Source organism: Synchiropus splendidus, chromosome 11, assembly GCF_027744825.2.
Source record: "Synchiropus splendidus isolate RoL2022-P1 chromosome 11, RoL_Sspl_1.0, whole genome shotgun sequence".
In the NCBI taxonomy this organism is placed as follows: domain Eukaryota; kingdom Metazoa; phylum Chordata; class Actinopteri; order Syngnathiformes; family Callionymidae; genus Synchiropus; species Synchiropus splendidus.
In genome coordinates, this window is record NC_071344.1 from 13,760,413 (window position 1) to 13,788,283 (window position 27,871).

At 44.4% G+C, this 27,871-nt stretch overlaps 1 protein-coding gene across 4 annotated transcripts in view; it reads right to left on the reverse strand.

Annotated features, from left to right (window-relative positions):
• Positions 1-27,871, reverse strand: part of unc5a (unc-5 netrin receptor A) — a 166,402-nt gene that overhangs the window by 92,076 nt on the left and 46,455 nt on the right. The gene's annotated exons all lie outside the window — the stretch shown is intronic.

The window sequence follows — 27,871 nt, forward strand, 5'->3', positions numbered from 1 at the left end:
CAAGAAGGGCCGGTCCCACCAGCACTCCAGAGAGATGAGTAAATCCCAAAATCAGAGCCATTTGAAGTGGTGCGCTGATAGTTCACAAGCTCCAATCTTTTGGCTGACGGCCCACTGACCATAGGCCTCGTTCACGGCTGCTGTGTGGCGAGGAGGAGTCCTCACTAATAACAAGAGGACAGTGCATTTGATGACCTTTATCTGCCCTCCTCTACACTCTTCTGCATACACATTTAAAGCTCATGTCGGGATCTGTATCGGCCTCTCTGGTGTGCTGTTTGACGCCATGCTAGTTTGGAACATCCACCAGTACAGGGAGGAATGCTTAATGCTGTGACCACACATCTGCTCTTCGCTGTCAGTTTCATCATCTATCATGGGGTTGGTGAGACAAAACAAGTGGAAATGCTATGCTGAAGTCTCGCTGAACCGAGTTCCAAACTTCTAATAGCATTTTTGATTCCAAGATGAAAAAATACTTTAAATGATGAGACAATTAAATTCATTTTTAAAGCCAGTTTTTGTCCTTTTTTTAAGATAACGCCACAGAAAGTCTAGTCCCTATTTAGTCTAGTCACTCCTGCCGTCCTTCTCCAACCTTGTCCCTCCATTTCCCGCATTCCTGTGCTCTTCTCCACTTGTCCAAACCATCTGATCTCATGAGTCCCGTCCCTGCGATGCCACTCATCTTGACCCTCCTGTGTCAGACCTTTAGTATCAAAGCTTTCCATCACGGCCGGTGCCACTACTGGATGCTATTCTTGCATCACAGATTCCTGCAGTCATCTCCGCCTGTTCCACCCAGCCTGCACTCTCTTCTTCACCTCCTCTTGATCTCTGTTCCTCCAGTTTGTGTTTGTAACATATGCGTCCAAATGCTACAATTACGACGGAAACATTACTCAAAACGAAAAGCTAAATCTGTTTCCAAAACAAATGGATTTTTTTTAAAGATTGTTCTGTTCTGGCACGTCAACTTTTGATTCATTCAATCGAAACAGTTCCATCAAGCCCCACCCCTGATATTACATACAGCACCACCAACCATCTGGACCCAGTCAGCCCCGCCCCTCCCTCCCCCAACACAGCGATGCATTAAGCACTGCTTTCTCCTGTTTGGTGCTAATTTATCAGGCTAAGAGACGCACACCGCCGCTACTGAACCCCATTAATGTTGCATGTACATATTTAACTCTTAATGAAAACTAAATGTTCTGTGTCCAATGAACGACATACATCACTTTCCGACACTTTCAGCCAGCACATTCTCCTTCAGAAACACATTTAAGAGCAATTAATATGACAGCCGCCTCTTCAGCGCTAATATTGTTTACGGTCTTTATTATCCACTGGCGTGGAGGGCGAGGCGGCGGTTCCACATGAACCGTGGGCAGAACGGCTCACTCCAACTTCCCTGATAAAGAGCGTGAGAGCAGCAGGTCATGCAGATTGAATGTGAGGTGGCCCTAATGATGGCGGATCCTTCTAATGGGCTGGACTCCAGCTTGGTGACCGCGGCCATTAGCGGGCAGGGCCGACCCGCTGTACTCCCCGCAGACTCACGGCGACAGCTCGCTAAAACAGTGGGCGAGAATCATCCGGCAGGTTAATGATTTCAGAGGAAGGGCGACGTTGAAAGTGAGAGCGACGCCGGCGCCACCGGAGACAGCGGCCGAGACGTGAGAAGGACTTGATGAAGCCCTCGGTCTCATCGAGTCGCCGCCGGCTGAAGTGACTCTGATCATGAACTCTCAACTTCTGATGATGCTTCCCATTTGGCTTCGGCCTGGTGTGTTGAGGGCTCCCATTTAGCGCCGCCACTTCGGGTTAATGAGGTTAAACATGCAATTTCTTCAGCGGGGAAAATTGGCATTTTATGGCCGATTATTCCAGTCACGCGCTGCTTTATATCTGACTTATAACAAAGGGCTGATGTGAAATAAATTGGCTTAGATTACAGCCACAATGTAGTTGAAAGTCAACAGACTACACACGCACGCACACACAGACACGAAACCGAGCCACTCCTTGCAGGTCAATGCACAAATCAAATAGACATACAGCAGCAAGAGCAGAGTGGACATTATTCCAGTGAGTGGCTCAAGCAATTCTTGGTTCATTACTGTGTTGCTCTGCACATAAACTCAGGGCACTAAATACTATTAGTCAGCAGGAGGTGATTTACAGAGGGAGTCAACATTACAGGAGGAGATCCGATGCTTGAAAGGCCGTCCAACATCCCTGTCACGTCTCCAGAGCCAAAAGAATGAGCTGTACTTATTCATTCAAATTGCAATAACCACGGAGAAAAATCCATAGATGAAAGAATCTGCTTATGGCGGCATTTTCAGAGTCAGGAAGACAAGTCAGGAAGACCTTGGAAGCACATTGACCGAGTCACATTTGAACCCTCTTCATCTGTTGGCAGGGACAGACCAAGTTCCTCTCCCCGTCTTGAAGCCGGAGGGAAGCTCTTTTAGCCACTCGCCGCCCTGATGTTGTGGATTTTGGGTGTGTGTTGAGAGCGGCTTGCGAGGGCTGAGGGAAAATTGATCAGAACATAAAGATCAATGCCTTTCGGCTAAGCCCTTTTTTGGCACAATGCAGTGAGAATTGAACTCGCGCTGATCAATCCCGCGGCCCATTTTCCCCTCACAGACCAACAACTTATTAACTAAAAGACCTTCATTAGAGTCCAGAAAAGATGGTTGTTCCGATTGACTCTGTGCTTTAAACCTCGCTTGAATAAATTAACAACGATTTTGTTCTAAATTGCACAGTTTAGCAGGATGCTTTCAAAAAACTCCAATATAACTGAAGAATTCATCAAGCTCACACCTGGGCAATAGCATAGTAGCTAGCAGGTAACTCCGCTCCGCTAGAAGGCCTCAGGTGTGAATCCTCTCTCACTATGCCACTCTGATTTCCTCCCAAAACATTCTTTTTCTTCAGTCATCAAACAGCATTTTCTAAAATGTATCCAGAAGCATGTATCCAGATGAATTGACGGTAAGTTTGCAAAATGGTGAGCGTAGCAGATAAATCGGACTCTCCGGGGGCGGAACTGCCAGGCATCTCCTCCGACGATTGATGATGTCTCGTGTGGTTTTAGACATCTGTTGATGTTTGGGGTGTAACATCTACACAAAAATGTAAATATAACCTTTGCTCACACCGAGCTGTGTTTCCACTGACGTCACCAGGAAAGACTTGAATTCACCGGTGAATGTAACTCAATATAAGATACTGTTATATTTCACTTTCTCTTATATTTAAACATGCTGTTCATGTTTTTTTTTCCGTAGTATCTCTATGTTTATCTGCAATATATAACTATTTATTTCCTTCTAGTCTATCAAACACTTTCACTTAAAATAGGAGGGATGTGGCAAATAATTCAGAGAAGCGGAAATCAAGGAACATGCAGCCACTCTGACAACGCAATATAATAGAAAATACATTTTCAAACACAGAATTAGGCCACAGAGCTGCAGCAAATTCACCAGCAAAGACGGTGAAGTGCTGGAGTTGTTGCTGAAGTGCTGGAGTTTGTTGCCAGATTTCTAGCGTGGCGCGTCTGTGAATGGTGGATTGGGTTGCCAGACTACTGAGCTGACTATTCGATACATTCCTGGTGAGTTGTTTCGCAAAATGACTTTGAAAACTTTGAATTGTGACGTCACTGGAAAAGCAGCACATCACGAACGAACTTTTACGTGTTTTATTCATATTTTTAACATATATTTTGACATTTTTGTCAATGAAAACATCAGCCGTAGTCAGTTGCAGCCCATGTGCCAGTAGGTGTTTCTTTTTTCTGATTGTCCGAGTGAAACACGACAGCTAAGTTTAATGGTTTTATATGAACGAATTTAGCAGATGCGTTTGTCTCCTGAGATGATTTAGCTGACCAGAAAAAGTGGGGAAAAAAAGGCCCAATTTGTGAGCAGCAGCTGTGCCAGCCTGCTCATCCATGATGTCCGGTGCAGATTTTTCTGCTGCATATAGACAACACGTCTCATCTGTCCAGCTGACCGAGGCCAGTCCCAAGTGAGGGCCTGATCGGGTCCAGAAGAGGAACAGATAATGAAGCAGCCGTGCTCCAGAAACGCACAGATGCTTGTCACTGGATCCCTGCGATGTCCTTGCAGCTTGGCGACTGCAGGGATAAAAAATTAAAAAATCATCTTAACAGGGATCTTGACGGTAATGTTGAAGCTCAATGATTTATTAGCAAGAGGCAGTCCAAGTGGGAGCCGGCACCAGAGGAAGAGACACTGGTGAAGTTTCCCCCTCGCGCCACCGGCACGTCGCTCTAACTCGATTACACTTTCTTTAATGCGTCAATTCTCAGAGGAGAAGCGGTCGCCGCTCATAATTCGCCTTGATGTGATGAACATCAGCTGTAACACGTGTTCTTTAACATCATCAGTCAATAAAAACAACCGTCGCCATAATCTACTACTCTTCCTGGAGAGTGATCACAACAAAGCAGAAGTTTGTTTGGCGGTCGCAGTAAAGCCAGGGGAGTTTCATCGGCTTGTGAAACTTGGCTGAACAACAGGACATTTTTCATTCCATCACATCTTTAATAGAAACAACAGACTGATCTCAGCGATGTTCCAGTCCATTGTGTTCCGCTTACACCTCTTGTAGCAGAGTTGCTCTGTAGTGACATGCAGTGGTGCAACTTGCGCTTTTATTGACGGAAAGCCACTAAATCTTTATGTTTCAATAAAGCCATGGCCAGTAGTGACAACGTATCGGATCATAATCCACCGATCCTCAAGGCTGCAGTATTGGTATTGGACGTGAAAACGTGGTACCAAGCCATCACTAGTCACCATACACCTTTCCTTCCAAGATTATAGCATGCAAGTCAAAGTGCATGCTGCCAAGGGGCTTTTCATCGGAAGTGAGAGCACATTCTGTCTACTCAGCAACTCTTACTACTCACTTCTATTAATGTTTCGACTCATTTTTGGGATGGAGACGCTGAATTTAAGGCCAAAGAAAATCATAACTCATAAACAGATGTGAAACAATAATATTAGACTTAAGTTTCAGTTTAACTTTCGCTACAATGCTAAAAACAGAATCAAGACTAGGAACTTGTTCTTTCAAAGTGCGAACGCAGCTAACAGCAAAGCTGTTTACTCAGAACCTATTCAAACAAGTCCTAAAAACAAAGCAAAGCATTAGCTTTTGTTAAAACACGCTTCACATCAAGTACGTGATAGCAACACCTGAATACTTCATAAAGTTGTGCGTCGAAAGGAGGATTTGCGCAGCTTCTTCTTCTCATATTAATAACTCGGGCTCCAGCTGACGGATGCGCTTGTCCTCAGATGACAAATATTGACTCCTCCACATGTTAGAGATGCACAATTCATTTCCCTATGAGCCAACCTTCCTTCTGCAAGCACTCCTTCATCCACAGGCGTCGGCTCTCCGCCCGCCGAGCCAGAAGCGGAGCACATGCTCGCTAAGTAAACAACATGTAAAAACACGGCACATGAACGGCTCGGTCTGATCAGCTGTCGACACGATCTGGAAACGGCGAAACAACATCCTTGGCTGGAAATAATCACCTGAAAGTTCACGCGCTGAGCTGAGGGGCATTAAATAAACATGCGGGAGAAGCCGCGCCCCAGAGCAAGTAAATCACTTCACATTTCCTATCCTTGGTGGGAAGAGGTTGGAAAGATCATGGAATTAATATTTAAATAAAAATAGGGAAGTGAAGGACAGAAGGAGCGGAGGGAATTGGGAGGATGTATATGCAAATGGCCGCCGCACATGTCATGTTACTGCAAAGCTGAATCGAGAATTGGCTGCTAAGCATGTACATTTGATGCAGGCCCGCGCATCTGTGAGCCAACATTAATTCAGGGGCGCTAATAACACGCCGCCTGCAGTGTTCCATGATGAGCATATTTCCATGATGCATGCGGCGCCGAGGCTCGGGTCACATCATCTACTTTGAGAATTGCCGTCAAATGCTGGTAACATCAATTATCTCCACTGGAGCAAACGGCGCGGAAGATTAAAACCTGCGTCTAAGTGACATCAAGCGGCGCGTCAACAAAGGATTTGACCTGTGACCCTGCGCCCCAACACCTCTAATGACGCCTCTTTTTTTGAAGGATGACTTTTGTTTGTGACTCCGTTTTCATCATCTAGTCATCGGGACAACATTCCAAGCGGGAGGAGTCGGCGTGTGGCGGAGCTCTGCCGCCTCAGTCGACGCTCTCTCTCTCTCTCTCAAGAAGACACTTGGAGCCGCGTTGATGAAAAGCAAATTCAGTTTACGGCAATTACATAAAAATGACATTCAATAACGGCGCAGAGAGTGATCAAGTGCAGCACAAGTGTTATCAGCGTGTGTAGCATGTAAACCAAATGCCAAATGTGTTCAGCGAGATAACTGCTCGCTGCGTAAACACGCACACGCCACAGCGCCGAGTGCTCAACCAGCTTTTCACACGATGTGCTCCACGCCAAAATAAAGAAAGTAAATAATAATTTCACTTCCATTTTACATCGACTTTCCCCCTTTCCGGAGCTGATGAACACAACACGGCATTTAACATAGTTGTCTTCGTAATCCTGCTGGCAAGAAGACCAGGAAGCCTGCAGCAGATGGAGCAGGGTGTTTTACGAACATCACACCTCAGCAAATAAAATCAACCGTGAGAAAACCTTCGCATTTGGACTGGATTTTCAGAGCATATACGCTCATTACTGGCACGGTTACGGAGCAGGGCTGTAGATTTTGAGCACTTGGTGGCTCCCTTTTTTTTAAATTAATACTGTTATCATTGAAAGAGGACTTTTGCGTCCTATACTGACGCCAAAGGCAGCCTTCATCGTAGCATGTTGACGCATTAGGCCTTCATCTGAAGCATGTCCCGCCAACTGTCAAATGTCCTGATGCCTTGGGCAGCGTCGCATGTAAAAGAAAGATGGAGGTTGGGGTTAGCCACGAGATGGTGCTCTTTCGTTCCAACTAAATGCAATTGCTATTCGGAGCCCCTCAGTCACGGTGACTTCCTGCCTTTTCAGTAAGGAGTACAGCCTTGTAAAGGGGTTAGAAACACGGGAGAAACACCTATGCCACAACATGTCTTTTGTTGTCAGTATAGGACGCAAAAGTCCACCTCACAGTTCATTCCAGGTTGAACATGAAGTAAACGCCCAGCGGGAGGCAGTCAGGGGTGCGAAAAAGAAAAAAGAACAGAAAAATGTTTTACACCAAAACAAAAGAACAAATGAAAACCAAGTGAACAAAATGTATTTCTATTTCATACTTCAACTCCAATGGAGAGCTACATGCATATACCAAACTTGCAACAACAATACTTTGCTTCCAACTTGGCCCAAATATGATTCTGAATTTACAGAAAAAATGTTAAGAGATGGTCGGCCATCTTGGAAAGATAGCTTCACCTCTGCTTTGAGAGAAGCCAGTTGACTTATCAAACAGCTGAGCGTGTGTTTGCCTTATTCCTGACTCGCTGTCTTCAGGTGGCATCAGAATTCTGGGCCAAGATGCTTTGTCTCCCAAGCCTCCTACACAGATATGTTGGTTGTTCACCAGGACACAATCCCTGCTGCTATTCTTAGCAGCTCCATTAGCAGCAGGCTGTGAATCCAATCTCTTCATTGAAAAGCTAAATTCTTATTCAACTCTCAAGAGCCACAGCTGATACTTGGGCCCGAGTCAATCCCGGATGTTTCCACAGATCAGCTCTGCAGCTGAATCAGCCACTCAAACAATCAAGCAGCTAAATGACTGCCTGCCACTCGCCAAGTAACCCAATGCTCCTGTCACACGCGCCGGCCTCTTTTGCATATGAATTGTTCGACTTAATGACAATTTCAACGCCAACCAAAAACCACTTGGAATTTTCCTATTTAAAAAAAAAAAAAATCAAAACCTCATTATCTTAAAACATATTCACAACTGGAAAAACCCCAACTTCCTATTCTTGGGTTGCCAGAGATCAATTATGCGGCGCCTTCATCTGCTCGGGTTTGTGTCCAAAATATTTGCTGCGAGAGGCAGATCCAGCGGATGAGATGTGTTACAGCTGTGTCATTACACATCTGCAGATTTAACTCTCTGAAACATTGTCAGTTCTACAAAAGAACAGATCGACATCGGTCCACAGAGGGAGTTTGATAGTGCTCATCCCCTCGATGGCCACACGCAAGAGAGAATGTGGAAACAACCGGGAATTCAGTCACCAGAGGGGCCACGTGATACAGCAGGACAGTCATAAGACGACGGCGAAACAATTCTATACTATAAAGTTATTACTATGATTTTAATGAACCCCTGCTAAAGAGGTTAGCTTTTTCAAAGCACTTTCTCTATTTGTCCGCTGTGTTCAAAATAACTTTGAAGAGTAACGGATGGATTTGAATGACATTTCCAGGCGATGTGTGAAATAGGACAAGGAACAAATGATTCAGTTTTGGGAGTGATCCGGATCTCCGTCTGACCCAAAGATTCTTTACCGTTGGGAGGCCAGATTGATATTTGGATTTTTAAATTTTTTAATTTTGATGCTTTGCCATTGATAGACTAAGGATTGTGGTGGGTGGCGCTTTAGTCCTCCCCAGATCCTCAATAAGTTGAACTACATTTCAGATACAAAATTCAGATAAAAAAAGATCACTAAATAAATGTTTGCATCTATTTTGATAGGGAAAGGAAAAAAAAGTTAAAAAAGGGGACAATAATCATAAAATGCCCTCAAAGACTCAATAAACAAAATAGTAATGAATTTTTAAAAGGTGTATTTATTTAACATTAATAATTTTTTTTTTTTTACTATATTCTCTACATTCAATACATGACGTCATTTGAATTAAATCAAAGTCACTTTTAACCAAGAAGCTCAGAAGAATCTCAATACTGGGGTCAGAGAGGATGAAGCTTGAGAGATGGAACTTTCGCACCACAGAAGAGAAAAACACATGTGATAAAGGCGGAGTCAGTTGTCTAAAGCGACATGAGTGATCAAATGGTGAAGATATGTAAGATAGATAGCCACCTATTTGGGCAACAAGTCTGGGTTTTTTTTTCCTCCCAGAGAAGTCAAAGAGATCTGAACACATTTTGACTTGATAACACTGTGGAGTCTTCAGAGGGACCGCATGTGTCAGGAGGTGCTGAAGCCGTCGCAGTCTTTGCCACCCGAGACACGCACACGCTCATGGATTTGTCGTCTCTTGCGCTGAGCCTGAAGCAAGGTTATCCACAAGGAAGTTGATTCCAGGAGTGGGTGTCAGGGTGGAGGGAACCTACTGAGTCAAATCAGGAATTCTTCATTCCATCTGTGGACGGATGCTCGGATAGGTGGACGGAAAATAAAAGACCATTTGGATTAGAAGCATAATCCCTTCATTACTGGATACATGGTCTTTCACACGTGTGAGCGTGTGAGACGCAGAAACAACGCTCTGCAGTGCAGTTCCAAGGAACGTGGTTTACATTTGCAGAGGTGTATTTATGGATCCAGTGCAGTGAGAGCCAGCGAAGGTCAAGACAAGGCCAAGACCCGGTGCCTCAGACAACTTCAGCCTCACAGGAACAGACAGTGACAACATGGACACTTCAGATCACTCCATCACGTTCAGAAAGTTCATTAAAAGTTGAAGCGCAGTTTAATTATTTGGAAACAGTTGCAGCAACTTCTGTTGCTTATTCTTCTCATTACACTGTTGAAAGATTTGCAATTAGCAAGGGGGAAATGTGATCATTCGCCCTCATACATGAAATACTCGGTGATGGAAAACGCAGCGGAGCTCACGGCGGCCGTCTGACAGGAGGTGAGACACGTCGATGGTCCCAACCATCCGGCTGTGTTTGTTAACCCGCTTCCATTGCAAGCGTCTGACTGAACAATAACTTTTCAAACGCACCCGTAGCCTGGGGAGAGCTTTTGGCTCCGCCCCTCCTTCACGTGAGCTGGGTAAACATTGCCCATGCATCACCATATGATATGCCGCCTCACGGTTATTTCGTCCACGTGTCTTTCATTCCCCCCTCATGTCTTTGATTTTTATTCATGACTCACCAATGGTATGCGAGCTATGCTAATAGCTACATAGCTTATGGTGAGGATTACAAGTGTTTGACCCTGGTGAACACCACAGACGGTGTTGAGATACTACAGGTGGAAGGATTATGGAAGGTGGGAAAGGACCTATGAACCGTTGCTTTCTTCACTCTGGTCTCACACATAAGGGCGGTGGTGGTGGCAGGCTGGAGCTCCAACCAATCAAGGCCTGCCAGACTGCTGGTTCAACTCCTGACTGGTTACCACCCTTGCTCTGCGGTAACCAGACTAGCTTCCTGGCAAAGTTTAACACATTATTCTCAAAAGCTACGGTCAGGTTTGAGCTGGGATTCATTGTGAACTGACTCAACTTCGGTGAAAGTAGACAAGCCTGGAGTGTGACAGCAGAGACTCCAGCAACTGCTGTCGTACAAGTGTTTCTTTCCCCGTCACAATTCCAGCGAGAACAGCTGGTTCAACAGCTTAGCCTCGTCACTTAGATGAATATTATCCTCTCTGAGCATGAGTCATGCCACTTGGCCTCAACAAGGCAATGGAAATCATTCCTTTAATTCGTACATGACTCCTCAGCACGCCGTGTGCATTAGGAATAATTGCCGTACACAGTGGCCACGGAACCTGGTCCGGGGTTCCAGAGCGAGAAGAGGAAACAATAGCAGGTCAGTGTGCAGTCGCTGTGGAACGGTAATAAAAGGAAGCAACTCAGTGACTCTTAAAAAGGAGTTAGCTTGTCTAAAGAGCAGAAGCTAAACACAGGTGAAGCTAAAAGGAGGCAAAGATGGAGTTTGCTTTCAATCTTTTTGGTATTTGCGTTTTGGTCTCCGGAGACACATTTGCTATCATGTGAAGCACATCCTCAAGAGTTGTCAATGTCGGCTGATGCCACGGCAGGACTTGCTCTTGACAAGCTTTTGGGGAGCCAGGAAACCACGAGGAACACATAAGAATTGGCTCCAAACCTGGTGACAGCGGCAGGTTGAAAACACAGAGCCATACGGCCAACGAAACCAGAATAAGGCCGAGCAGAATTTCAATCAACATTAACCTCTGTCAGGAGAATCTAATCCTGGAAACCTGTTGGCCCACATTAGACACCTGAAATACGCCTTTATTACTCCAATCCAGGCCACGCAACACACTTCCCAGTCCAAGGTAAAAATAGAGGTGCGCTCCGGTGAGAGTCCATCTCATATTCCACACACATATTTACTAATGACACTGTCATCCACTTGAAGCTCCCTCAGCTGTCAGAGCGAAAAGTGAAATGGGTGGAAAAAGTCGGTGCGGGATATTTAGGGCCACCGCGTTATTAGTCCGCACGCTGGAGACTTTTCCTGACGGGAAACTTGCAGCTGACAGGAATGCAATATGGGACCTCCAAACTTGTTATTGTGCAGGCAGCAGTGCGACTCAGCACAGTGAAAAAGTGATCAAGGCTACGGGAGGAATCCATTCAGGGCCAAGCTTCTGTCGAGTCACAGGGGAACGATATGGGTCGCTCGTCCTTTCTTCATTACCTTAGTAAAATTTTAGGGGGCGACGATTTTGGGTGCGGATCCAAAAGACATATAAGATCACCACCTTTCAGCAAACCCTCTTTGCGCTGCATCATTTTATGAGCATAATACTTGGGTCATAATGCAACATACATCACAATACTGTCATGCACTGCCACATTCTATGCATTTAACAATAAAAAAGAAAACTAAATTACTTGAAATTGAAAGGACAATATTATCATTATTATTATTACTATTATTATTGGTGGTAGTAGTCATAGTAGTAGTATTACCAACACCATTGTGTGACAGCGAAAAAACTTTCCAAAATTCCAATCCCCAAATTTTATTGAGAAAATGAACAAATAAATTCAAATATTAGACGACAATAATATTATATTGGTGCCATATTTATATATATGAAACAGACTAAACTAAATGTTTCTAAATGTCACGTTTTAATAGTGTGACATCATCGGATGAGGCTTATTTTCCTCCCTCATACATAACAACAGGAAAGCCCATTTCTTTGTAAGAGTTTCCAGTGACAGCAGAGTTGAACCTTCCTGTCTTTGCAGCAGCGCGGCGGGGTGCCGTTGGTATTTACACACTGCCGATCAAGACTGGCTCAAATCTTCTCCTTTCCCATCTGCCTTTGTGAAAGACAAACAGCACACACCGGTTCATCAATTCATTCTCCATAGCCTTTGTCAAACTAATGAATATGAGATAGTTGCTCTCAAGGGTTTTTATTCTAATTAAATGACAAACATTGCTTTCAGACCAGGGTCCTCATCCCAGATGCAGCACGGAGCCAGCTCAAGTGGTCTCACCAGATACGCAGGGAAATTGCATTTTGATGTTGCGCAACAGTGCCTTCCTTTCAGCGCAACCTTTGCATCCAGACAAACACAAATCTTCAGCTGTCCTTGAGCAGCACAATGCAGACGTCCATCTGTATTAGGCAAATGAAAGAAAACAAGCAACAATGATGATTCATGTTGATGGGGCGAACTCTCAAGTCCTTTAGCTTCTGTATCAGATCCAAAATGTAAAATATAGCCGGCTACACTGCGCCACACAAATTCGACTGGTCTTTATTTGCAATCTGCAGCGTGTAGATGTGTGATTTACCATTTAGAAAGCGGGGTGTATCCATCGGCACATGTGTGCAGGTCCACTGAAATATGAATTATGACCGGACACAGCGAAAGAGAAGGGCTTTATGAGGCATCTGTCACTACAGCGGCTACACAAAACCATCTACATGCATATCATAGCAATGAGCACATATGGTCATGTTTGTTGCCTTGGCAACCACCTGGCTGGAGCAGATTCCCGTGTCTCGGAGGTGCTGCTGCTCGAGCGCCGGTTAGTGTGTGTCTTGTTGTGAAGGATCAGTGCGCTGATGTCCACTGGCAGAGCCACTGTCTGTCCCTCCCGCCATCCACGAGACAAATGGCCTGTTTCTCCTGTCACCTGTGAGGGGCCGAGCCCGGGGCACCTGCTGCGGCGGGACGGAGTGGCTAAGCTAACGCATGGCTCCAGTGATGGGCTTTGACCAGGCCCGGTGGACGCTAACCAATGCACATCACGACCAGCTGGCGGATCTCATCCGTCTCTTGGTGGGAGTGAAACGTCACGCCCTTCACCACGCCGCACAGGTCCTCATTCGCTCGCCATTTGCAGCAACTAAAATAAGCTGATCCACTGAACTGATGCTAATGCTAACCATGCGTTACTCCTCAAAAGAATTTTAACGGTATACAAACAATGGAAAGAAAGGTCGAAACACCAAAATGATATTAAGAAATAGCAATGAATGATGTTATAAAACATTACAACATTGTCATGGTTTTTCCTCTCATATATTTGGGACCTCAAGACACAGAGGGGATGCTTGTATTTATGACCTTATTCTTTTGGAGTGAAGGTCATCGAACCACGGATGAGAGAAGGAAGGCGCATTGTTGCCACTTAATCATCAACCAGCAATTGGCCCATGACTCAAACACTCAGGAATTTTCATTCAAACCTCATTTTCATCCCATGAACCTTTCTTGAAGTTAAACTATCTTGAGGGAGCTGGTGTCCCTGTGCTTCCAGAAGCCAAACTATTCCAGTTCACTCCTCCTGATCATTCACACATTTCAACAAAACCAGAATTAAATCAACTAGTATTAAAAAGTCTGGATTAAATAAACCTGGACGAACTAAAGCAGGGTTAAACGAGCCTGGATTAAATAAACCTGGACTAACTAAAGCAGGGTTAAACAAGCCTGGATTAAATAAACCTGGACTAACTAAAGCAGGGTTAAACAAGCCTGGATTCAATAAACCTGGACTAACTAAAGCAGGGTTAAACAAGCCTGGATTAAATAAACCTGGACTAACTAAAGCAGGGTTAAACAAGCCTGGATTAAATAAACCTGGACTAACTAAAGCAGGGTTAAACAAGCCTGGATTAAATAAACCTGGATTAACTAAAGCAGGGTTAAACAAGCCTGGATTACATAAACCTGGACTAATTAAGCAGGGTTAAACAAGCCTGGATTCAATAAACCTGGACTAACTAAAGCAGGGTTAAACAGGCCTGGATTAAATAAACCTGGACTAACTAAAGCAGGGTTAAACAGGCCTGGATTAAATAAACCTGGACTAACTAAAGCAGGGTTAAACAAGCCTGGATTAAATAAACCTGGATTAACCAAAGCAGGGTTAAACAAGCCTGGATTACATAAACCTGGACTAATTAAGCAGGGTTAAACAAGCCTGGATTCAATAAACCTGGACTAACTAAAGCAGGGTTAAACAAGCCTGGATTCAATAAACCTGGACTAACTAAAGCAGGGTTAAACAGGCCTGGATTAAATAAACCTGGATTAACTAAAGCAGGATTAAACAAGCCTGGATTAAATAAACCTGGATAGGATAAGCCTGGATTAAATAAACCTGGATAGGACAAGCCTGGATTTATTAAGTGGAAGGCAGTTACACATGTATGGATGAATCTAGACATTCAGTCAGACAGTCGTCGTCTTTCCTCGATAATTGCAGCTATACTTCTTTTTTTTGTTCGGTTGAAGTAAAACCGAAAGAAAGATAATTTCACATCCATTGACATTGAGGAGCTAACAGGGCCAATCAACCCTTGTTGTGTTCACACGGCCACAGACACCCGATGTGCTGGAACCGTCGTGATTACAGCCTCTTGAAATTCAAGTACTACGGTGAGGTTTACTGGGGTCGGCGTGTGTGTGGCGGGTGGGTGGGGGGTGTGGTCAGGTGCTTGCGCGCACTGTAAAACACTTAAAATTAGCGCATGAAAACAAACAATTCAATCTAAATGGATCAAGCAGCAGCAGATTAGACCTCGGACTCTCGGGGAGATTCAAGCCGCCACGAAAGGAAAAGATGAGGGAGACGCCCTTTTCAAAGTTTGAACCGGTGAAAGGTCTGTTCGTGCCCCTGCTGGCATGAATAATCACCCCCAGCTCCCCTGTAATGTGCTCCGGATGATATATTGGAGCACATTTATTACTGCTCAGCTTCCACCTGGCTGGAAGAGCCTGGTCTTGCATTACAAAGAAGGAAAAAAAACACACACACACACAGAGCTGCAACCATTTTGCACATCTGAATACTAACAGGCTGGGATCCTCTGCTAAAACCGCACGACCTAATTGGTCACATTACAGCGCGAGACAGTTTCTCTGAACAAGAATTTGATGAAAAAGCGAAGGTCCCTTTAACGGCTAATCCGTGCCGACGTGCAACCTCGCAGGTCACGTGCTGCGGCTCCCGTCATCCCAACACATCCAGCTCACAGGCACATACATGGTGCTGCAGGTTGGAGATTAATCCTGAAGGATAAAACTTTAAATGGTATTATATGGGATTAAAACTACAGGATTCCACAGCTTTGCCAGAATTTCTGCGGCATGTCATGTCGCATGTCGCATGAATCATAATTTCACCAAAATCCTCAATAAAATATTTAAATAAATGACTGGTTCGTTGGTGTACACTAGCTGAAGAAAATGTTCTTTGAGCTGCACTGAATATAGAATGATGGAGCCCCTCAAAATCCAGTATCTGTAACATTTTTACCCAAGATACCAATCGTACTCTCCACATTACTGAAGGGATTTGTTCTATAGGCGTCTCAGAACCTTTGACTGGACTTGTTTCCACTGGGACTTGAGATAGCAGCTGACGTAAGAGCCAACAGAAGACTGCAATAACAGCAACATTTATCGTTGCCGTTCTTCACAGGACACACAAATAATGAAATAAAACCTTTTCCATCTGCTGCAAATCTGTTGAACCACCTTCTGACTGTTACTGATGATTGTTCTCGTCGTTGGCATCACTCCGGAAATTCTTTCTTTCATGAGCTGTGTGTTAATTTTAATCGCCTTGAAAGCAAAAACACAAAAAATGACTTATTCTTTTTCATAACTTCAGACGTGATGGGGTTAAACCATGCTAAACTTGAGGTCTGTGGTCCCAAATTCGGTCTCTCACACCAACTCAATGTCCAGAATGCACGGACTCTCATGTGACAAGTGACTCTAGATTCACGTGGTTTCCAAGCTGAAACATAAAACAATGCCACTGTTACAGTCACGCAAAGATGCTTCCAGCAGAAACCAGTAAGAAGAACTCCTCTTGTGGTGACCCTGGACAGACAGAGCGCATCATTAAAGCGATTACTCAGTGGAGACTAAAGACATACCTTCTCAAGATTTAGCATTAGACACATTTTTTTTGACAGCACTTTATTCCAAAGCACTTTCCTAGTTGGTGGGATCCCCACTGACCATGGCAATACTGTTGTTTTTGATGCAGAGAACATAAGCACTCCTGCCTCCTCACTCACTATAATACGCAGCGTCTGTCTCAGCTGTTCTGCACTGCATCGGTGACGTCTCTCATCTGTCCGAGGGGACACTGGAGATTCATAAAGTGTAAAAGATGTGCAAATTCAGGAGCTGCATACTGTTTCACTGACACTTAAATCAGGAAATTAAACTCGTGATCCAGTTCCAGAACCGCTCATGTGTCAGTAGTGAGGCATCAAATGGCAAAATTACCTGCCGGGTTATTTGCTGCACAAGCCAAAATCTCCACACAGAGGACACATCGCTGGGCATTGTTAAGCTCAAGCAGTTGATTTGTTGTGTCTGTTTTTGTTTTGAATGAAGCCGGATGCCTGAATTATCTAGCGCAGAAACACATGTGAAATAACTGTACGTATATTTTTGTCATATTTCAATGACTCAAAGAAGCCAACCATTTGCTTCCGTGACAGTGCTACAAGGCCTCGACCTTCAGAGTGAGCCTGGTGATGTAGTCAACTTTGGGAAAACCGTTTGAGGCGAGCGACTCATGAAGCCAATTGCGAGACTGGCACAATGGAGCAAACCAAGAAAGGCTGGCGATTCTAAAGTATGTAAAACACACAACATGTTTAGAGTAGTTTCACTTCACTTTTCTGCTCACTACTTAATTCCATGTGTTCAATTTTGAGGCCGTCTGTGAGTCTGTGAGAAGCGTTATATAAAGTGTGTATAATCTGCCCCCCTCCCCGAAAACCTTGGTGAGACATGGTGATGACTCCCAGGCAGCAGGGTGTCGAGTTAACAAAGCGTAATGCAAGCTAATGAGTGTTCCTTAAAATGATCAATAAAACAGTTTTTTTTCACTTCTGGCAACTTAAATAATACATGCTGCAAATGCATTATACATTAATCTGCTGCTACTCCGCCAATGTTCCAGCTTTCCATGCCAAAAATGTACATAGACTTTGTGTAAGTTATTTTTCGGTTCTTTTCTTCTGGTGGGTTTTAGGGCCTGGCGCCGCAAGCGGCGCTAAAGGTCAGCATGATCAGCTGCCTGGACCTGAGTGAGAGAAGCTCGGTATCACAGAACACCGCTCGCCACGTTCAGAACCTCACGGCTCCGATGAGAAGCAAGTACGAAGAGGGAGCGCGGCTGCACCTGCAGAATAAATCTGCCGCCCCTCTCTGAGAGAGAAAAATCTGTGTTTAGACGTTGCAACATGAATCAATTTAAATTCACCTTCAGAAAAGAAATGACTTATTTGTCCAATTTATTACAGAGCGTTCCATTCTATTGTGCCACGGCGGAGAATTCACACGCCTCTTGATTGAAATCATTGCCAGTGGGAGAAGCTGGCCAGGGCCCTCGGAGGAGCCGCAATTCTGAAAGTGAGTGAATCATTGATTTTCGGCAGGAAATCATCAAGGCGAATCTGCGGTAAATGAGAGTGGAGATGGCAAATGATGGAGTTCAGCAGGATATTCAGTTATGGCTGTATTCTTTTATAGACAGGCCCCCGTGTCCAGCTATTCTCCTGCTCGTGGGTAAGTGAGGACCCGCCACTCTCGGGGGGAGTTTGCTCCCGCACTCTGTTAAAGTGCAAATGGAAAGCGTCCCTCCAGTGAACCGAACTGTGTGAGGAAGGAATAGGAAAGAAAGTCTTTTCAAAAAAGAGATATGAGAGCAACAACTGGAACAAAATACATAAATACCTTTTCCAAGACCAAGAAACGACACAAAGACAATGAACCTTGGACTAGAAGAATGAATATGCATACAAGGCTGCGACTAGTCCTCGGTAACCCACTGTCAAAGCAACAAGTCCTGACGTCATGGCCCTTTGTTCATGGCACGTGTGACCCAAAAGGTTGGACATATGGTAACATTGCTTTTAAACTCTTCAATTGGTGTGTGTCCGTGTGTTTGTCGGCCCATAAACGCTGTACACCAACCATCCGAATAATCACAAAGATATTCTGTACCTGTCATCTCTACCTGGATACAATGGCAACCACACCCTAGTGCAGAGGGGCCAAAATGCAGCCTTTTGTCTGGATGTATGTGGCCCTTATGAGGTCAAACAACCTTCTTTCCATTATTCATCACTAATTCTAATTCTAGCTTTTACATTTTTACCAGTCTCTCTTCTAATTTGTTCACTGAGTAAAACAAATGGCATAATTTCTTCTTCTATACATTTAATAAATACATATATACATATATATATATATATATATATATATATATATATATATATATATATATATATATACACAAAAAAAAGTTTACATGTCTTACACATAATTTTGAAAAATAAATCTAAAAAATAAATGTACAATCATAAAAACTGATTCCATTGAAAAAGATTTTTTTTTCTTCCACCCTTTGGCTTGGCAGCCACTCACACAGTATATATGTACATTGAGTATATAAAAATGGCACCTGAGGAAATACAATTGCCCACCCATGCAATAATTGTGACTCATTGGGAAGACAAAACAGAAAATCATATTCCAAAATGACTTATTTCCACATCCACGTCAGTTTGATTCAACATTTACCGCGTCAGTTCAAACACCTTAACATTTGAGTCTCATATTAATCCAAACCTCTCTTTGAAACACACATCATGTGTATCATGCGATACGATGCGTATCCGGATACGGGAGTGGTGATGCGATGCATTACAATATATATCTATGTATATATTGCGATCCCCTTTCAACAATATATTGAAATAAGATTTGTCATCAGTCAGTCCAGTTAGACTTTAAATTGAATTTCACACTCCAACAGAGGAATGAATTGCTCACTTACTCAACAAAATATATCCAGCGTAAAACAAGAAAATGTTTGTATTAAACAAGTCACAAATGCAGCAGTGCATCCAAGTATCTCTGTGTCACTGAACCAAGTATTGCCATATTTCAGCTAAAACACTGATACAATATTGCGGCTTAAAGTATCGAGATATTTGAGTGTATCCATGTTTTCCAACACCCATGGTGTCAAAGCTACTTGTTGCTGCATGATTTTTTGGGGCAACAGAGATAAATAGTGGTGAGCAGACGGCTTCTCTGTGTTGCAGAGACTCTCATGCTTATTCATCGTATTTCAAAACAGAGGAGGCTTCGCCCATCATTATTCCCAGGAGCGGAGTTTCGGTTGGCAGAATCTTCCATGCAAAAATAACTGTCCCCCTGCTGCATTCACTGGGAAATCCTCTGTGTATCGGTCATCACCCTCCAACACGACCGAGCCTCAAACAAGTCGACCCATTTGACGGAGCCTGTGACGCTTGAAACACATTTCCTTGTTTGGACACGACATGAAAAATGTCAGGCCGCCTGGTCGCCCATCCGGCCTTTGATTCTTTGCGGATTTGAAATTAAGCTGTAGCATGAATTCTGTGAGTTGGCATTGTTGAGTCTCAGCTGGCTCTTAATATCTGTACATTGAGGAAACAGCTTCCCTCTGTGAGGAAACAGAAAAAAGAGGATTAGTCCCTGAAGAGGACAAGAACAGACGCGCTTTGGATGTTCAGAGCTGGCCAACGTGGGGACTGGGGGAAACGCTGGGCCCTTGCCCAGTGGAAAATATAAAAACACAGGGGCTAAAGAGATACGGTAAGAGAGACCTCATAATTGTATTTGTAAACTGTGAGTGACTTTACTGAGTGATAGAAACACATTTGACTTATTTTTAAATGAGATGGTAACTAAAAAAAATATATAAAGGATATGTTAAAACCTACATTCAAGCATATCTAAAGGACAAAATACTAATAATATAATCGGCTTCATGACCTCTCAGTGCAGTCCCAGTGGACACAGTGTCTCACTGCAGCTCCAAGCGAGTCGTGGTCAAGTTGAAACAGGAAGAAGTGTATATATAGCAGTGGAATGATTCTTCGCTTTGAGCTTGTTTTACTGCCAAAAACGGAATACTCGGTCAAAAAAAATTTCATAGGACTTGTGACTCATCTGAAACATTCATGCTGCTGTGTCAGCCTTTAACATTTCCAGATTATACAACTGATTGACTTGGCTCGCCCGCGGCGGCGAGTCAGGGATCTGAGATGAATCCGTGCCAGAATCTGACAGGAGGAAGAAAACATTCAGGTCCAATGCAAGTGAGTGCGATGTCTGAAGGTAAGTGCATTTAGTCACCACGAGGCTGAGCTTTCCCAGCTCTGAGGTTCCAACCCAGCCTGCTCAGAGCTGCGTATCCAAACATATGTTCGGGGTTGTGTAAGTACGCATGTGGGTGACCGAGCCTCCCGGGTAAAAGTCATTAAACTGCCTCCAAAAATTCAATTCTCTTTGAAGCGACACACAGGAGGGAGGAGAGTGTATTTTATTAGTCTGGTATTTACAGCGACTCACATGTCAGCGCCGTCTCTGCTCTGTTATGGCTGAAGCCCAGCGACATGATTTAACCTGGAATCTGAGCGACGCTAACAACCATCACGCTCTCAGGTTGTTCAAGCCCTTGTTCCACTCCAAAGGCATCCATCTGCACAACGCCGCCTTCAATCAATAGATAAGTGATCGGCTGCGGTGAGGGCCGGCGTGAGCCATTAGTCAAAGACCGTATCCAGATCTCCAGCCGAGGATGCAGCTGAAGCGGCAACAATAATCCCAAGGGAAAATTCGTTCGAGGAGCTAGTGCATCACATGGTCATAAACCGAGCTCTCCCATCCACATAAAGCCTCTAAATAACAACACAGGTCAAGTGGTCATAATTGCTCACTCATTCATTCACTCATCCGATGGCAGCATGAAACCTGTGTTTATAAGGTGCAACAAGCGTAGCTTCCGATGCCGACTCGGATCTGTTCCTGCTTCCACTTGTTCCTTACTTTCAAAAGAGAACCACGCAGGCTGTTGAGTGTTCGTGCCGGGGAAAACAATTACTATGGATAATGATCTGACGTCCTGGAGCATAATCGCAGGAGAAGACAAGGTTGTGCTTCAGTGGAAGCTAACTAGGTGTGCGCAGACACACTTAAAACTGCCTGTTGCGTCTCATTTTTTTACACACACTATGGGTAACACAACACACGCCATTCAATTATTAACAACTGAAACTACTGTGCAAAAGTACTGTCGCATCTTCTCGGATCAGAGATGCGGAAATTCAGAGAGACAAAAACAAACAAACAATTTGGTGGTTTTTTTACAGACAATCGCGCCTCAAGGACAACACTTCGACTTCATCCCTCACGACGGTTTGCAGTAGTATGAGACAGAGCTTTTAACCAGAACGTATTTTGCAACCATAAGATTAAAGGCCAGATGTGGTCCACCGACCTGCCAGCAACAACCTGGCCAAGTTCTAGCCGTTCCCCAAGAAGTAAGCAGCTTAATGGAGTCCATACAGAGTGTTTTTTAAGAGACATAATTAGGTGATTCATCTCTTTACAAATTCATAATTGCAGTTGCAGCACTTTTGCTAAAGATGATGAAGTACAGCGACACACAACACGGAGGAGCTCCTTTCATTTCCCCCTTTCATTTCACTTACTATACTGGGCTTTGTGCACTGAGGCTGGTGAAGAAGCAGCGGTGCAGATGAGCAAGACAAAAGAAAACTAGTTAGAGAATTGCAGGCCATAAAAAAAGATTCAATGTGATGACGTTCTGTAGACACCACGAGGTTGTCAACAGTAATCCAATAATAAACACAGGGTGTATAAGCTACGGTGCCTTCATGATCAACCCCACAGGTTTGTAAAGTTCCGATCGTCTATGTTACGTTCTGGACTCAGACAGATAAAAGACATGTACTTCATATGACAACTTGCAGAACAGACAGCCACTGGAACTTAAATAGCACAGTGCAACACCATGATACAGATCCACCACACTCTCAAATGCTCAAACTGAAGCCCCAAATTCTAAAGGCGTGCATCATCCCTTGCACTTATCCTTCAGTAATGATGAGCAGATTGCGGTTTGTTATTCCTGTGTCTGCTCCGACACGTCTAAATAAATCCATCAAGAGTGCCGACCTAGCCACCACGCTCCCAGGCCCCGAGGCCGGCGTGTCGAACTCAATCACATAAGGCGCCTAAATTTAAAGTGGCGCTCCCAAAACAATACATATTAATGGGTCAGTCACAAAATCCTGACAGGAAACATAAAACTCAACAGCAGCCTCTTGACAGCCACATGGATGAGCGACCACTAGATTCACTCCACATCAGGATGGAATTTCACTTTACAGCATCAAGGGCTATGTAAATTGAGGTGGTGGCCCAGACTTGGGGCCCTAGGCCCTGAGTTTGACACATAACCCACGGCCTCCCTTGTGAATAAATGTATAAAAGTATCTTCAAACAATAGCAGAAACACACTTGATTATCGGCGACTGGTGTTCCCTGAGGTGTGAACACCAGCGTGTGTGTGTGTGTGTGTGAGTGTGTGTGCACACACTGGACAGTTAAATCCAGCTAAAGAAAATCTGAGCTCGGCTTCCTCAAATACCAACTAGCAGGGTTCCGTCTCGGCCTCATCAATATTTCAACCTGCTTCAAATGTACAAGCGCCTTAAAAGGCAGAAATAAAAAGAGATTAGAGTCTTTTTAAATTTATGCTCGGAGTAGACAAATGAAATGACTTTCATCTCTTCAGAAACATATAAAACAATTTCCAACTGCGCGGATTGGGTCTCTGACAAACTCAACCCTGATGATGTGTAGTTTTATCTTTATTCATCTTTGACTACTTCACCAGAAAGCCCAAAGTTTGTTGGCCTAATGGCATTAAAGTCGGCTAGCTGCACTTGTTAGGGAACAATAACTGGCGTGGCAGAGCGAGCGGTGATTAGTTCCTCCTCAGTTCAAACGGCAGACTCCTCCGTTTCACTTTGACATCGCATGAAAACTGCGCATCATTAAAGTCAAGTCTCACAACTTTGATCCTGTTTTTTTCCTCCCGTGTACCAGTGTGAACCTCTATATGAAAGGAACATTTAGAAAACAAGGCTGCGTCTTTGTCACCGCGCGAATAATTAATAGACTAACTCCTGTTGACTTTTCCTGCAGAGCAATGATCAGAATCTCGGGCCAAACACTGTGGTCTGTTCATGGACAGAAAAGAAAACAGCCAATATGTGCAATATGTGTAGATGGTTAGACTTTTGACAGACGCTACGATGGGTGACCTGAGAAGACGAGGATTGCATACATTACTTCACATGTCCTGCAGGTGACATTCGCGCACACACACAATCACGGAGGTGGACTTGAACATGACGGTTTTGGTCTTTCATAGATGCTCGCAGAACTCTCGGTTGACTCCACTGACAGCCTCAACAAAAGCAAATGAAAGAAAGAATTTTCGTAGTATTTTCTTTTCAGTAATGGCGCTCCAAAATATTCCACTCCAACCATTCTCGGGTAAACGCAGTGACAAGCCTGCACAACTCTGGAACCAGGAGGCAGGCTACTCTACTAATCCCTTCTGAGTTTGGGTCCAAGTTCACACCTAATGTGGGGGAACCATTGAAACAGTTAGGTCAGCACAAAGCCCTGGTTTGTTTGTTTCGGATGGTGCTAAGATTTCCTCCACGGGACAAACACTAGAAGAGTTACGGTCATTCAGAATGTGCCTGCCGCAGCACAAGATCACTAATAAGGCAGTTCATGGGCCACGAATAATCAGCTGGTGGGTGAGAGGCGGCCCGAGAGCCGCCTATTGAGAACCGAGGCCACTCCAAAAAGCTATTTTTGATTGAAAGAACTGAATATATTACAACCTAAATCTAGCCAAAACAAGCATATCAATAACACTGGTAATGATGGAGTGAACCTCGGTGCAGAGAACAGTGAACACAGCAGGTTAGTGCTGGAGTTACTGAAGGAAGAAATACTGACGTGGATGTGCAGTTACTAATTAATCACAGAGGGAACACAGGAATTAAAGCAAATGACACAGTGCAATTCAAGAAGGACAGCCATGACTACAAGGAAGCGCTATGCCTCACTGCTAAAGACTTGACATGTTGCGTGCACGGCCCTTCCCTGCAGACGAGTCGAGCGGCGGAAGGAAAACAGGAATGATAGCGCCGCAGACACCGGAGCAGAGTCCTGGCTCACTTGTGCCCGGACTGCATGGCGCCGTCGTTCTCCCGTGTTTGTCTGTTTCGGCAGGAAAACGGAATCCTCAAACAACACAATTAGCATAAGCAAAGCCATGAATCAAATTAGCTGCTTGATGTGGATGGAGTCTCCTGCTGCGATGCCTCAAAGCAGATGTGGACAACGACTCAGCGGGGAGCCGTTGCACTGACCACTTTCAATTTACCCAAAGCAACGTATGCAGGACACTTTCTCCAAGAAAACGTCCGCTTTAAACCCACTCAATTCCTTAACACTTGTGGCGTAACGTGTTTTAGACGGTTCGTCTTCATGATCCACCAGGGAGACAATTAAACAAGAGCATGAATCCAGTGTCTTCGTCGCCGTCGATACACAAAAGGGGGTCAATGTTGACCACAAAAATGCAATGACGTCTGTGATGAAGTGACAATCGAATCAATTGATCCTTTCAGGCCGTGTCTGCTGGAGAAGAAAACTAATGATTTACCCTGTAGCTACGAACAAGAGAGGGACGGCAACGGTAGAAAGGCCAAGTCATCGGAGCAATGAGAATTATTTGTACTGCGTCTGAGCTGTTACTGTGGATTCTGACGACAGAGATAAAAAAGTGAGGTGTATAAGTCACCCGTCTGCAGCGCAGTGTCCACCTCAACTGCCTGAAAACACTTTTTACTTTTTACACTTTTTTAATTACATCCAATTCAAAAGAAAAACAAATCTGGTTAATGATGGATTAAGCCGCCACATTGACAGCAGTACACTTTCAGTCCTCTTGACAAAATAATTCTTAACTTCAGAACACAAAATGGAGCCCCTATGATCGCAGAAACACTGAACAAAACCACAATAAACTGAGCAAACTGAAAAACATTTGAGGTCCGTGAGAAGAGCCCCAGAAAGAGTCAACCTGTCGTCTGAGCCCAAACCCTTTTTTTTTTTTTTTTTTATTAAATACACAAACCTACTCTACTACTAGCACTACTACTGAACAAGACTGTATAGAAAACACTGCAACTTTTCAAGCAAAATAAGTGACAAATAGATGATAAAAACTTAACTTTTATTCCCTTTTCAATGAACAGTTCAAAAGCGCAGTGTAAACTTCACTCAATCTCCTGTTAAATACGGGAATGTTGCCTTATAACCTGACAGACTGCTCCTCTTTTCATCGACTACATGTCCAGGGAACAAGTACCTGGGGACCAGGTGATCTATTAGCTGATGAAAGCTCCGTTCTTCAGCTCCACCGCTCGTCCAAAACAAAAACCCATTAGCAGTTTTGCCTTTCGCTCTACTAGCCACTTGGTAGCCCTCATGTTTGGAATTGGAGACTTGTTTTAGTGTGTCGGTGTACATGTTGCAAACTGCAATTTTGGTGGTCATCCTCCTTGGCGGAGAAGTAGTGCTGAATGACCGTGGCTGCAGGACTGCAGGCGACTCTGCAGCATCGCAACAAGCAGCATGCTTTTCTGGAGAAATGCCTGCTATGTTTTTGTTTGCCAAGTATCATTTTTGAAGAGAAATAACATGGTGCCAATAAATCGGCCGATCGATCGGAGGAGCCGACAGGACAGGCTGAATTTTTCCATCACATTGTTGCAATATAAAAGCAATACTGGTCACAACTGAATATTGAAATCATTTGCAGACCACCAGAATTCGGACATCAGTCACCCCCAAACAAAACACATTGTTTAGCAGCGCAACCCTGACTGTCTGACACCAATCATATTGAGCAGTCCTCCTAATGGAGCAGTCATCAGCCCCGCTCTATTTGGCATATGCAGTCAAGGCATCCCTTTCTTCCAGTGACAGCGAGTATTGATTCCAACGCTGGTGTGCTCTAAATATCGGCACCATACAATAGAGGCGACACAAAAGCAATTCTCAAGATTGGAGCCTGGCGGTCAATGAGCCCCTGAAACACCGCTCAACAAATGCAGATGGCACTTAAGGTGTATTTATGAAAGCGGAATAACAAATCCATTGTCAGCCACACGCCGATGCTAAAGGAGCGGCTTTTACAGTGGACACGTCAAGTGAGTTGTGAGCTCCTGGAATAGACATCAGATAGCTGAAGGCATTTCACTCTACAACCACCATCTCCCCTCAAAGAACCGCGGGCCTTTTATGTCATTATCACAGCTAATCATGCCTAGCTGCAGCCTGCCTCTCCATAGGTCACAGGTATTTGATAAGGTGCCATTTTACAGCTCATTAATGGAGACGTATGCTGCATTGGTAATGACTGCCTGAAACAGCCAGTCCCTCGCTGCAGCCCCTGCTTTTAAGATGATTGCTCTTTGACTAGTTTCAATCGCGTGGTTGGCAGCAGCGATATTGAAAGTGGGGGACAAAAGCGGGAACTTAATTAGAAAAGGATTTTGGCAGATTGCATGTTCAAAGCAGGAGGCAGGGTTACACACCGGCGGAGAGTTTGTTCACTTTTGTGAGGGGCAAGAAGCCCATATGGCCATTTTACGTTCCATAAAGACAAGTCCAGCCGAGCTGTGTGTGCACAGATAAGCACTCTGTTTGCGAGGGTACTGGGAGGGAAGGGACCCCGGAATCCCACCGACAGCAGCAGGTCTTGGGAACCTGTCTGGGGGTCGACGGAGCCCACAGACCGCAGAAGCAAACACTTCTGTGTGCCACCAGCAGGCGCTTCCCCAGTCACGCCTTTCCTCCGACACCCAAGATTAGAGTAATTACCAGGTCCGCGGGATTAGGAACCACATATACATGTGTGAATAATTGGGATTATGTGGGCGGGAACAATCCGTTTGATTGGTTTTGCTGCGTAATAATTATCAGGAGCGTATTGTACAGCAACTGAGGATCAACTGAACCACCAATGGTTAAATATAGCGCACTCAAATATAGCGACTCAAACATCGTGGGAAACGTCGCTCCTCTGAAAACCCAGCGCTGTGGTCATCGTGCATTAACTTGAAAGTTTCATTCCACAAATGGACTCTCGAGCTGTGTTTACAAGAGGCCGCACAGCGGCTCGGAATCAGAGCGGCATCATAAACAGACTAATGCTGCATAATCAAGTTGCATGTACATGGATATCTACTCGGGGGCCAGAAACCATCTCACGGTGCATTAAAAACAAATACCTCAAGTATGTATTTGCACCATAATATGCTGGAGGTTAGACAGAAAACACCTAAGCTTCGCTGCTGGTTACTGCCGACCACTGCACAGAAATACGGTATTCGTTTCACTCCTCCTGGATAAAACAAGGTCCGTAACTGCAGCAGGACATGAAGCTGTTTTCACTTTTCTATCCATCACCAAACATGGCCGACACTCAGTTTGTGTACAA